The sequence below is a fragment of the Bos grunniens genome, chromosome 5 (genome assembly GCF_055505025.1).
Source record: "Bos grunniens cultivar Pamir isolate PY7600 chromosome 5, Bosgru_T2T1.0, whole genome shotgun sequence".
In the NCBI taxonomy this organism is placed as follows: Eukaryota; Metazoa; Chordata; class Mammalia; order Artiodactyla; family Bovidae; genus Bos; species Bos grunniens.
Genome location: NC_141169.1, coordinates 75695388 through 75709488, shown reverse-complemented (window position 1 = coordinate 75709488; position 14101 = coordinate 75695388). Strand labels below are relative to the sequence as shown.

The 14101-nt window shown below is 45.8% G+C and overlaps 2 pseudogenes; one reads left to right on the top strand and one right to left on the bottom strand.

The window, feature by feature from the left end:
* Nucleotides 1-1014: 1014 nt before the first annotated feature.
* The window catches only part of LOC147372437 (apolipoprotein L3-like), a 32916-nt pseudogene continuing 19829 nt past the window's right edge, over nt 1015-14101 (bottom strand).
* Nucleotides 5349-6324, top strand: LOC147372439 (zeta-crystallin pseudogene; annotated as a pseudogene).

Genomic DNA, 14101 nt, shown 5'->3' with positions numbered 1-14101 from the left:
GTGATAGAGGAGCCCCTGCTACTTCTCCTGGATTCCAACAATCCTGACTCTTTGACTTTCTCTCATCTTCTACCGGTTCATGTTCCTGGTCTTTCATTGCTAGTTCTCCTGCTGCTGCTGCTGCTAAGTCACTTCAGTCATGTCTGACTCTGTGCGACCCCATAGATGGCAGCCCACCAGGCTCCACCGTCCCTGGGTTTCTCCAGGCAAGAACTCTAGACTGGGTTGCCATTTCCTTCTCCAATGCATGAAAGTGAAAAGTGAAAAGTGAAAGTGAGGTCACTCAGTCCTGTCCGACTCCCAGCGACCCCATGGACTGCAGCCTACCAGGCTCCTCCATCCACGGGATTTTCCAGGCAAGAGTACTGGAGTGGGGTCCCTGCCTCTCCCTTTATTCTGCCCCCAGTGACTTCTTTAGTTCAAAATAAGTGGTTTCTGATGGGAGGGGTTTGGGGGGAGAATGGATACATGTATGTGTATGGCCGAGTCCCTTCACTGTTCACCTGAAAGTATCACAACATTGTTGATCGGCTATTCCTCAATACAAAATAACATTTCATAGTATGAAGGAAGAAAGTGGTCTCTCTCCCCAACCCCCAACCCTTCTCTAGTTCCCCCTCTTCCCTCAATCCAGGCTCCAGGCTCCTTCCTTCACTCTCCCTGAGCCATCACCAACATCCAGCCCTCCCCTGCTGTGCTCAGCTGCAGAAACCCTAAATTCCTGATACTCAGCTCCAAAAATTTTCTCTCCCTCTCCTTTTTTTCTCTAACAAGATACCTCTGCACCTTGACCCATGTTTATCCTGGTTCCTGCACTGTCCTCGGGGTGGCTGAGTCAGGCCCTACTGCAGAAGTTCATACATCTTGTTGAGCTCCTGCAAATTCCTCTCCAGCTCCCTGGCCAACTGCCTCAGGTTTCAGCAGACTCTGCCTTTGCACCATTATGCAAGTGCATTGACTCCTTCACTAGGAAGCCCACATCCACCAGGAGGAAGACACCTGTGGTGGCTGCACCCATGATCTGGGCTCCTGTGACAGCTGCCGGAGCCATGGTAACGGAACAGGCCTTCTTTACCAGCCAGGTGCCTGGGACTACGATTTTCCCAGGGCCCAAGTAGTCGCCTACATTGGCTGCAAATTCAGGGTTGTCTTTGCCTGTTTCCATGGCACGCATATTTTTTTGAATGTGTCGCACAGCTTTTGCCAATTTCTCTGTTGTATCAACAATTCAGGGGTTGCTCCTGAGTACCTCTAGGAGCACCTTCCATTTCTTGACGCCAGTTGACATCAGGCTACTGGCTTCAGTTTCGGCTGCTGACCTGCTTGCGTTTTCCTTGTAGCTGGTGGACGCAGTTGTCACAGCAGCTGCTGCTCCCAGCCCTAACCCAGCGGCCGAGAATGCCAGACTGCCCCCCCATCACGGGTGGCAGAGCCAGGCCAAGGAGGGTCCAGGCGCCAGATACAGCGCCAGCGGTGTGGGCCGCCATGTTGGAGACGGTATGCTCCTTGTGGTTCTTGTCAACCTTGTCTGCGAGCTTGTGGAGCTTTCCCATGCGCTCCTCCAGCTGCTGCTTCACCCGAGGAAACTTCTTCAGAAACCGCCTCCTGTCCAGCTGCCATTCTGTGAGCGTTTCCTGGTCCTTCCCTGTCAAGTCTCCTTTCAATTCGTTTAGATATTTGTGTAGTGCAACCACGTCTTTCCTATAACAATGAAGGTCAAGGGATTAGAAAGGCAGTTTGCTTGTCTGCAAAATAGGTTCCATAATGTCTATTCTGCATAAATATGGATTTAGCATTATAAATTTATTAGAAAAGAATTTTAAAAATGTAAAATTTTCTCTTTCAACACAGGTTTTGTACCTTTTAGATCCTTCATATACTTATTCAATCCTGAAAAGAAAGAAAGAAAAGAAAGTGAAGTCGTCAGTCATGTCCGACTCTTTGCGACCCCATGGACTGTGGTCTGCCTGGCTCCTCTGTCCATGGGATTTCCCAGGCAAGAGTGCTGGAGACAGTTGCCATTTCCTTCTCCAGGGGATCTTATCGACCCAGGGATTGAACCCAGGTCTCCCGCATTGCGGGCAGACTCTTTACCATCTGAGCCACCAGAGAAGCCCCGTTTAATCCTGGAACAGATAAACAAATGTCACCTTAGGATACTGGTAAGTTAAGAGAGGTATTTGACGGAATTCCCTGGTGGTCCAGAGTTTAGGACTCTGCACCCTCACTGCCCAGGATGTGACTCAATCCCTGATTGTGAAACTAGGATCCCACAAACCATGTGGCTCATCCAAAAAGAAAAAATAGATGGTAAAGACGCCTCAGAGACAGGTCAACATCATCACTTCCAAAGAGTTGGTAAGCTGGGAACTCCACAAATAAAGACGAGTGGGATTGGAGCAGAAAACTTGTATTCAAGGGCCTCGGTGTATAGTGAGGAGTCAACATTTCTTTGGCCTTGGCTACAGGGAAGTAGTCCCTAAGCCCTAGAATATTCTGGCTGATATGAATGTCCTCGTCTGCCTGGGCCTCTTGCCACTGGACAGTCTGATGAGATGTATGATGGGGCCTCTGGGTCATGTGGTATCAGTTCTGACCTCTGAAGGAGCCGGACTCTAGGAATTAGTCTGACCTCTGGGAGGCTCTGGAGACCACAAGTCAGGATAATTTGTTTTTAAATGGGTGTGTGTCCCTGGCAGGCAGTGTTCCGTGTGACCTGCCACTCACTGAGTTACAGAACAGTGATGCATCCTGGGGACAACTGAAGCTTCGGGTGTGAAATCCACCCAGACTCTAACCTGTGACTGATGGAAACCCACAGGCTTCCCGTAATACACTGGGATCAGGATGGCTCTCAGTGAGTCCTGTCTGCTTTATAGGGAATTCTCAAACCTGAGGGTGTTTCTTGGGATCCCCTAAATTTACCATTGGTTCAAATGAAAGCATAGTCCTGGGCACTGTGCCCTCACCCTTTGCAGATTGGCTGTCTCTGTGACTTAGAATTTGTAGAAAAAACAACAACAACCCCAAAGTCAGAACTAGAAGGCACCATATCAGTCATGTAGTCTACCATCTGCTGTCTTCTAAGGCTTGTGCCCTTGACCTTACCAGCAGAAGGTCCCTAAGTCCATCCACTGCCCCAACTGCCTGGAAATCAGGAGATGTGTTGCTGGTTCCCCTGGTCTCTGCAGCCCACCTCACTGACTCCTGACCCAGCACCCAGCACCTCTGACCTCTCAGGGGTCATATGTTAATTTGTGACAGCCTAATGAGCCTGCCAGAGAAGGCAATGGCACCCCACTCCAGTACTCTTGCCTAGAAGATCCCATGGACGGAGGAGCCTGGTAGGCTGCAGTCCATGGGGTCGCTAGAGTCAGACATGACTAAGCAACTTCACTTTCACTTTTCACTTTCATGCATTGGAGAAGGAAATAGCAACCCACTCCAGTGTTCTTGCCTGGAGAATACCAGGGATGGAGGAGCCTGGTGGGCTGCCATCTATGGGGTCGCACAGAGTCGGACACGACTGAAGTGACTTAGCAATGAGCCTGCACCCCAAGGTCATGTGGAACCTCTAAAGATTCAAGAGACGTGAAGAAACATCCATCTGAATGGCTGAGCCTGAAGAGACCAGTACTTGCACAGCTGGTGGAGGAAGTGTTTTCCTCTTTAGTGGGGATGCATGAGGCTCCTCAGAATTCCTCAAATGACACATAATCACAGCCACTCACTGTGACCCTGGAGGGCTCACTGAGCCATGTGGCCTTCCACTGTCAGGGTGTCTCCATGTAAATTAGAAGAGGGTCCCAGATGGAGTGAGGAGCCAGGTCCCAGGCAGGGTGTGCAGACATAGTCACCCAGGGCTCTCTAGTCCAGCATGAGAGGATCCTGTCAGGGAGGGAAGAAATGCCCCTCCTCCCACTCACGGGACCTCTGTTAGAGTCACAGCCCCTTCAGTTCTGTGTCCTTAGGGCCCACCCTCCTCACTCTAGTCCTGGTCCTGCTGCCCAAGCCTGCCTACTAGTCTTCCAACCTGGACTTTCTGCTCCACCCTGACCCTGGGTCTGATCCTGGTTCAGGCCTCCCTGGTCCTTGCTTCCCCACCTCTGACCCTATAGTTCACTCTGAGGCCATGAACATAGTCCATCAGACTAAATTGCTATTCCCATTGGACAGAGGCAAATCTGAGACTCTAACATATAAGCACAGAGCCCCAGAGTTGGGCAGCGCTAGATCCAGGATCCCACCAGCTCCAACCAGTTCCTCTCTAGCCTTTCTGCCTTATGGGCCAGCAGGATCCTGCTGATTGGTTTGATACAATCGTTTGGTACAGTTCCTAAGATGGGGAATAGAAAGGCTCTAGGCAGAAGCCTGAGTAATACAAACGATGGCATCAGGATTTTCTGACTTGCCCCAAAGGAAATTCTGCTTGATTTTCATCACCAGAAAGAAGACTCTTGACCCCTGTCTTTTCCCAACAAGTTTTAAAAATGTTAATATTGACCGAACACCTACTCTGTGTCAGTCAGTATGGGAAGTTCGTTGCATGCATAATCTCAGTGTCCTCACAATTTAACTGAACAGATGAAGAAACTAAAGCAGAGAGTAGTTCCGTAACACGTCCAAGGTCACATAACCTGCCCCTTCCTTGCAGGTTTCATCTTTTCTCCATTCAAGGTTGTTCACTGCCAGCAAATGACATGGAGGAAACATTCCTCATGAGATGTTGAGAAGGAACGTCCTCAGCCCCACCATATGGTCCTGCTTGGGGAGGTGTGCCTGCCAGGAGGAAACTAGCCTGGTGCTTCGGCGTGTGGGTGACCTTCCTGACACACCTGTGCAGGTTACCTGGACAAACCAGCCTCAGCCTCAATTTTATTCAGGAATTCAGTCAGCAGGAGTAGCAGTTCCTCTCTGCTCAGTTTGTCCCAGAGATACTCAGCGACATACTCAAAAAAGATCTCAGTATCTAGATGAAAGGAAAGGGAATAAGGTTAGAACTTGTGAAGTGAAAAAGGGAAAGCGTTTGTCGCCCAGCGGTCTTTGATTTTTTGGGACCGCGTGGACTGTAGCCTGCCAGGCTCCTCTGTCCATGGAATTCTTCAGGCAAAAATACTGGAGTGGGTATCCATTCCCTCGTCCAGGGGATATTCCTGACCCAGGGATCAAGTACAGGTCTCCTCTGTTGCAGGCAGATTCTTTACTGTCTGAGTCACCAGGAAAACCCAGAAAAATGTGTGGTGGATAATAAATGGTATTGAGTAGCTTTTTTTTTTTTAACCCTGTGGAATCTGAGGGAGGGCTTGCAGATTTTGATTTTCCAGCCTAGAACAGGTATCTAGATCACTATGGTGACAGGACAGAAGTTGGTGAGAGCTATTTGAGTTTTTGAATTTGGTGGACCCGAAGTGCTGAAACTCCAGTTGGATGTTGCTGTATCAATTCTGAAAGACCACCAGGTTCTAACAAAGTCCAAGCATGTGGTATAAACCCAGTGGACGCATATATCCGCTCTGGCACTCACAGTATAAAATTATTTCTACCTTATACTCCTAGCTGAGATGTGGCTGGGATAGTAGAACTGCTGGAGAGAATATATCTGCTTTCAAGAAAGGTGACATTCACTACCAGGACGATCTCTGGGGGCTACACCAAGTTTGCTCTGGCAGCCCATCACACTATTCACACGTTGCCAGAAAAACTGGACTTTAAACAAGAAGCTACCATCAGCATCTCATGTTTTACTGCTATCGAGTCTGCTCCCCAGTGTCTGTGTGAAAGCTGGAGAAAGTGTTCTTGGGCAGGTGGAGGAGCTGGAAGAGCAGCATGCCAAATGGTTAGAGCTTATGGCTTAAAGATTTTGGGCACAGCTACTACTGAGGAAGGACAAAAGATTGCTTTCCAAAATGGAGCCCACGCAGTGTTTAATCACAAAGAAGCTAATAATATTGATAAAACTAAGAAATCTGTTGGTGAAAAAAGAGTTGACGTGATTATTGAAATGTTTGCTAATGTCAAACTTAGTGAAGATTTAAATTTTTTGTCACGTGGAGGACGAGTAATAGTTGTTGGCCGCAGAGGTCCTATTGAAATAAACCCACAGGATCCATGACAAAGGAATATAGCACAAAAGGAGTAACTCTCCATTCATCCTCCAAGGAGGGATGTCAGCAGTTTGCAAGCAGCCCTCCAAGCTGGAATGGAAATTGGTTGGTTGAGACCAGTAATAGGCCTTGGGTATTCACTGGAGAAGGCAGCCCAGGCTCATGAAAATATCATTCATAGCTGTGGGGCTATGGGAAAATGATTCTTCTCTTAAAATGATTAATCCTTGCATTGATTTCCTGTGTAATGAGAGGTTTCTTACCTCAGTTTTGAGTACACTGTGTTTGCTTTGCTTAGCATTCATTTGATTCAGTGAGTTTCTTCTATTTAAAAAAATATTTCTTTTTAGCAATCATAGGCATTGGAGTGTAGTTTATTTTATAGCTGGCAATATTCTTTATGCCTTCTACCTCTCATCAGGGAATCATCATAATGGGAAATAGGATGTTAGTGGTCACTTGGCATTGGAGGACATTGCAGAAATTCCTAACCGATGCTTATCATTAATTCCATACTTTTGACTAAAACATGCTAATTTAAAAGAGGACTGCTTGATTTCCAAGCCTACTTCTCCTTATAAAGTTTCTTTAGTCTCTGATTAGCCCACAACTATATTGGACTCTTTGACGATTCTCTGAACTAAATAAGACCTCTTTTCCAAACTAATCTCATCTATAGCTACAAGTCTCTCAGAGGGGCAAGATAAACAATGTCCAGAGAAATCTGTTAGCTTTCCAATTTTCCCCAATATTTTATGCTCTTCACTAGGTTAAGGATTGATTACCAGTGATCCATGTACTCTGTGAGGACAGCAGCCTTATCTCTGGGATGATATGATACTAGGAGCACAGTTGGGCTTCCTAGGTGGCGCTGGTGGTAAAGAACCTGCCTGACAGTGCAGAAGATGTAGGAGATGCGGGTTGGATCCCTGGGTCAGGAAGATCCCCTGGAGAAGGGAATGGCAACCCACTCCAGTATTCTTGCCTGGAGAATTCCATGGGCAGAGGACGCTGATGGGTTATAGTTCATGGGGTCACAAAGAGTGAGACGTGACTGAAAGGACTTAGCACATCCTTTGCATTGTTTCTAAATATATATGTATTGATTGGTTCAAATTCAAAGTAAATTTAAAATTATCTCTTTGTGCGACAGGGACCATATATTTTTGTTTAAATTAATAAAGAAATTTGATGCCTTAAGGATGATCTGCTTTGGTTATCATAACATGGTATCTGCAATAAATTCTACAGCACATTAAAAAAAAATGGTATTTAGTACATATTAGTTAAAATTCATTTTCTTGAGCAGCGATCACCTGGGCACTCTTGGCAGAGTAACCTGGGGTTATGGATGGAACTGTTTCCCCCCCACCCCCCAATTCATATGTTGAAGATCTAACCCCCTGGTGACTATATTTGAAGACTGGGCCTTTAAGGAGGTAATTATGGTAAAATGAGGTCATAAGTGTGGGGCCCTAATCCAATAAGTTAAATGTCTTTATTAGAAAAGAAGACACCAGAGTCTCTCTCTATTCCTTCCCTCTCCCCCAGAGGAAAGGCCATGTGAGGACAGAGAGAAAAGGCAGTTAGAATTTACACAACAGGTGGAGAGGTCTCACCAGAAACCACCACTACCTTGATTTTGGACTTCCAAACCTCCAGAAATAATGATCTAATCCTGGAATTTAGGTGTCTTCAGGAATCTACAATTTTAAACCTTCAGAAAGAGAAGGAGGGCTTCCCAGGAGATGCAGTGGTAAAAATTCGCCTGCCAATGCAGGAAGGAGATGCAAGAGTCATGCGTTAGATCCTTGGGTTGGAAATATCCCCTGGAGTAGGAGATGGCAACCCACTCCAGCATTCTTGCCTGGAAAATCCCAAGAACAGAGGAGCCTGGCAGACAACAGTCCATGAGGCCATAAAGATTTGGACACAACCGAACAACTGAGCCCACACACACACACACAAAGAGAAGGAATACAAGGGATGTGTTTTGTTAGTTACTACTTGTAGCAGAGACTGGCAGCACCCTATAAATGACTGCTTTCATGTTTTGGCAGTGAAACAAAAGAATATTCACATTAAATGCAATAAAGAATGTAATGACAATAAATAGCCTCAGATCAGTACAGAGCAAGATCACTGCTCAAATGAGTTACCAAAATCCCTGTGTGATTTCAGGGATCTAGAGGTTATGGAATTGCTCAATGTTAGTTGCTCAGTCCTGTCTAACTCTTTGTGACCCCATGGACAGTAGCCTTCAAGTCTCCCCTATCCCTGAAATTCTCCTGGCAAGAATACTGGAGTGGGTTGCAATTTCCTTCTTCAGAGGATCTTCCCGACCCAGGAATCGAACCTGGGTCTTCTGCATTGCAGGCAGATTCTTTTACCGTCTGAGCCACCACGGAAGCCCAGGGATTATGGAATTGTAGGTAAGACATAGGCAACTAGGATATATATATATATATAATATATATATATATGGTGGGTGGGGCTGGGTCACAATGTGAGATGTGTTTCCTGGTACATGCACACACAGATACATTATTCTTATTTCACAGATGAGGAAAGTGAGACTCAGACAGGATAAGGGACAGCCCCAGGCCAGTGAGCAGAAAGCTCAGAGGTGGAATCCAAGCTCAAGTATCAGACACTTCTTGGATATGACTTGAATCCTCTTTATTTTAAACTCCTGTGATTTCTTCACTCTACCATACAGTACACCTAGAGGGACTTTTGAGAGTGATTTTTGGTGGTGAGCACACTGCAGCATATACAGAAGTAGAAACATAATGTTGTATACATGAAAGTTATAGAATGTTATAGACCAATGCTACCTAATTTTTAAAAAGGTTTGAAGCCACCTGCCGTTGAGTAAGACTACCATGTGAGAGGCTTCATCTTGCTGATCAGAGACACTCAGGATGGGCAGTGAAGGGGTGGAGGCAGATGTGATCCTGTGTAAAACCCCATCACCCCTCCCCTCTTGGTGGGAAGTGGCAAAAGTCAGACTGGGGTTCAGTTCAGTGTCCACTGATCCTTGCAGAGTGGCTGGGCAGGTGGCAGGGCAAGAGCTGGATGGAAGGTGTCTGTGGTGATGCCCCAGGGTCTTGGAGCAGGAGGAGGCTCAAGCCAAGGGAGAGGGCAGGAGGAGCTCCAGGGATGCTGGGGGACCCCTCCTTGCTGCCCTGCCTGGCCTTGGGGACTCCCTCTGCTGTCTCCCTCCCCATGGACTGTCCTGGCCTCACTTCTGAGTCACTTGCTAGAGGGCAGTGGGGGAGGAAGTGAGCACCTAGCAAGTGGCTCCCCAAGGAGAGGGCTGGGAAAGAGGCTCTGTGGACACACTCCCGTTGGGGTACTCCACATGGCCCCCCTGAGGGGCTCCAGGATGCTTATTCATCCTCTTCTTGGTTCTTGATTCCTCTGTAGGTTAACTCTGCCTGGAGGAACCACCCTCAATTCCGGGTCACATGTAGGAACTGGCCAGAAAAGAGGCAGCTGCCTACCTGAGCGGTCTCCAAGGTTTTCTGAGCTCATGATGGCAGCAGCGGGGTCTCAGAGATCTCCTGTCAGCTCCTTGTCTGCATCAGGCTGGAAGGAGGTGTGACCTCACCCTTGGGGAACATAAAACAGATTGTGGGCTCGATCACGAGTCAGCAGTGCCTGCAGGGAGCAGGGGGTGGTGAGGTCTCTGGTGAGTTCCCCTGGGACGGCCACCAGTGCCACGGGGAATTTAACGCACTGTGGTTCTCTGTCCCCTGGGCTCTGCAGGTCACTAGTTAAGGAAAGTTACTCATCCCCACCCACACACACTCCCCCCAAGTCAGAGTCCTGCTTTCCTGTTGGGGCACAGGGAGAAGGTAATCAGACAGGGGACACCCATCTGCAAAGTTATCAGAGCAATAAAACCAGAGACAAGACCAGATAGGAAGGAATGATCTGGAAATTACGTGAGGCCAGGAACACTTGTGTTTACTAATTGGTAATAACTAATATTGATCCATTGTCTAGATTTGCAGGCTCCTGAAGCTCACCTGAACTTAACATCAGCCGAAGTTTTCAAGCTGATTCCAGAACCTGGGCTTATACCCAGTCTTTCTGATCTAAATCCCAGGTTTGTGATGATTATGCTCTACTCCCTTTAATATACAAAGATATTTATTTGTGGATATATGTTTATCAGTTAAATGAGTGCTTTCATTCCAAAATAATGTCTTGCTCTCCGCTTAATTCTCTGCCTTGATAAAGTTGCTAGTGATACAGCTCCCACAGCCCACGCCCTCCTTGCTTCTGCAAGAGCATTTATCCCACAAAGGCCTGGAGTCCCATCGCCCCCACCCCACTTCCTGTATCCCTGCCCTGAGTGGCGGGAGGACCCCAATGGTGCTCTGTCCCTCTGCTGTCCTCCCCTGACTACTGGACTGTAGGTTGTTTCTAATTACTTATGCAAATAATAGTGTAAAGAACATTCTCCTTGTATAAAACTATGTTTGAGACTGTTCCCTTAAGCTATATCTAAGAGTGGGATATAGCTAGATAGCTATCTAGGATGTAGGATATAGAATCTAGGATATAGCTATCTAGGCTAGACCATAAGGCATCAGCACCTAAAAAATATTCATACCTAGAGACACACTGTTATGCAAAGAAATTGCAGCAATTTATGCTCACACTCATGATATATAAGGGCATCCATCCTTTCAGACTTTCCCATTCTCAGTGTTCCTCAAAAAAAAGAGCAGTTCAGATTTTTATATATAAAAAATCTATTTTGGTTCTGCTTGTGATTATCTTGCCATGGGAGATGAGGAAGGAAAGCAAATGTTGATGACATTTAACTACTGTTTGAAGAAAGCAAAAGAGCCTTTGTCAACTACTCCTCCTGAGACCTGCCTGAAATGACAGTAGAGATACTTACAGTTATAATACCAGCTACTGATAAGAGTGACTTGTGTTTGTGGTCTTTGCTTTGCAATGGTATTTGCTCTAAAACTTTACAAATGACAACTTGTATTTTATTCTATTAGCCTTTGAGATGTGTAGCATTATATCCTCATTTACAAATAAGGAAGCTGAAGTACAGATGTTACATGACTCACCCAAGGTCAGAAGTCTTGCCCCTGGAACAGCTCCACCCGACAATCTGGGCTCAAGAACCCACAGCCTGCCTCTCCTCCCTCTGCTGCTAATAAAAACAAGCATGGGGGCAACGGGAGACCAGAGGCTTCAACAAATGTCTGAAGACTCACTGGACGGAGAAGTGATAGCTGAGTGAAGAGGAGCGCAGTGGAGGGAGAGAAACAGGGAGCGTTCACAGGAGAGAATAACGGTCTGCTGGGCAAAGCCCCAGAGGGAGCAAGATGAGAGGGAGGAAGAGGGGATAGCAGGGGGCAAGTTTACCAACATCATGGCCCATCCCATATTCACAGTAGCCTTCACTCTTCACCAGACTTTTCAGAAAGCTACTTGAGAATGAGTTGCAGGAAAAAAATAGATTATGTGCTTGTTTAATTATGGAGGAAGGTAAAGGATACCCATGAGAGAGATAGACGTGGGACGCAGGAATCAGGAACATCAACCCAGAGGAAAGGGAATCCAAGGATCCCAGCTGGGCACGCAGCAGAACTAGAGAGAAACCAGTCCAGAATGGGATAAAAAGTCCAGAGTCTTTGGGGAAAGGGGACTCAGTATCACATGAGGCACAGTTGGAAAGAAATGGAAAAAATGTTGAAGATAAACAGTACAAGGGGTGAAAATGAAGCCAGTTAGAAACATCAGGAAAAACTAAAGCTATGCCAAAAATCATATGCAGCTATAAGGTACAAGTTAGCTCTAAAAACATACTAAAATAACACAAAAATCTAAATTCTAAACTCATGTCCATTGAGTTGAGGGTGCCATCCAACCATCTCATCCTCTGTCATCCCTTCTTCTCCTGCCCTCAATCTGTCCCAGCATCAGGGTCTTTTCAAATGAGTCAGCTCTCCACATCAGGTGGCCAAAGTATTGGAGTTCCAGCTTCAACATCAGTCCTCCAATGAACACCCAGGACTGATCTCCTTTAGAATGGACTGGTTGGATCTCCTTGCAGTCCTACAGACTCTCAAGAGTCTTCTCCAACATCACAGTTGAAAAGCATCAGTTTTTCAGCACTCAACTTTCTTTACAGTCCAACTCTCACATCCATGCATGACTACTGGAAAAACCATAGCCTTGACTAGACGGACCTTTGTTGGCAAAGTAATGTCTCTGCTTTTTAATATGCTGTCTAGGTTGGTCATAACTTTCCTTCCAAGAAGTAAGCGTCTTTTAATTTCATGGCTGCAATCACCATCTGTAGTGATTTTGGAGCCCAGAAAAATAAAGTCGACCGCAGTTTCCACTGTTTCCCCATCTATTTCCCATGAAGTGATGGGACCAGATGCCATGATCTTAGTTTTCTGAATGTTGAGATTTAAGCCAACTTTTTCACTCTCCTCTTTTACTTTCATCAAAGGTTTTTTAGTTCCTCTTCACTTTCTGCCATAAGGGTGGTGTCATCTGCATATCTGAGGTTATGGATATTTCTCCCAGCAATCTTAATTCAAGCTTGTGCTTCTTCAGCCCAGAATTTCTCATGATGTACTCTGCATAGAAGTTAAATAAGCAGGGTGACAATATACAGCCTTAGTATATTTGTATATCTGAAAAGTATAGCTTTCCGGATTTGGAACCAGTCTGTTGTTTCATGTTAAGTTCTAACTGTTTCTTCCTGACCAGAATTTTCAGGAGGCAGGTCAAGTGGTCTGGTATTCCCATCTCTTGAAGAATTTTCCAGTTTGTTGTGATCCACACAGTCAAAATCTTTGGCATAGTCAATAAAGCAGAAGTAGATGTTTTTCTGGAACTCTCTTGCTTTTTCAATGATCCAACAGATGTTGGCAATTTGATCTCTGGTTTCTCTGCCTTTTCTAAATCCAGCTTGAACATCTGGAGGTTCGTGGTTCATGTACTGTTGAAGCCTGGCTTGGAGAATTTTGAGCGTTGCTTTGCTAGCATGAGAGATGACTGCAATTGTGCGGTAGTTTGAACGTTCCTTTGCATTGCCTTTCTTCGAGATTGCAATGAAAACCGACCTTTTCCAGTCCAGTATGAAAAGGCAAAATATAGGACACTGAAAGATGAACTCCCCAGGTCGGTAGGTGCCCAATATGCTACTGGAGATCAGTGGAGAAATAACTCCAGAAAGAATTAAGAGACGGAGCCAAAGCAACAACACCACCCAGTTGTGGATGTGACGGGTGATGGAAATAAAGTCCGATGCTGTAAAGAGCGATATTGCATAGGAACCTGGAAGTTGGGTTTATGAATCAAGGCAAATTGTAAGTGGTCAAACAGGAGATGGCAAGAGTGAATATCGATATTTTATGAATCAGCGAACTAAAATGGACTGGAATGGGTGAATTTAACTCAGAGGACCATTATATCTACTACTGTGGGCAAGAATCCTTTAGAAGAAATGAGTAGCCATCATAGTCCACAAGAGTCTGAAATGCAGTACTCTGCTTTTTAATATGCTGTCTGGTTTGGTCATAACTTTTCTTCCAAGGAGGAAGCGTCTTTTAATTTCATGGTTGCAGTCACCATCTGCAGTGATTTTGGAGCCCAGAAAAATAAAGTCGACCGCAGTTTCCACTGTTTCCCCATCTATTTGCCATGAAGTGATGGGACCAGATGCCATGATCTTAGTTTTCTGAATGTTGAGATTTAAGCCAACTTTTTCACTCTCCTCTTTTACTTTCATCAAAGGTTTTTTAGTTCCTCTTCACTTTCTGCCGTAAGGGTGGTGTCATCTGCATATCTGAGGCTATTGATATTTCTCCCAGCAATCTTTATTCCAACTGAGCTTTATCCAGCCTAGCATTTCCCATGGTGTACTCTGCTTATAAGTTAAATAAGCAGTTAAATAAAAACTAAAGAGATCTCTTGATGAAAGTGAAAGAGGAGAGTGGAAAAGT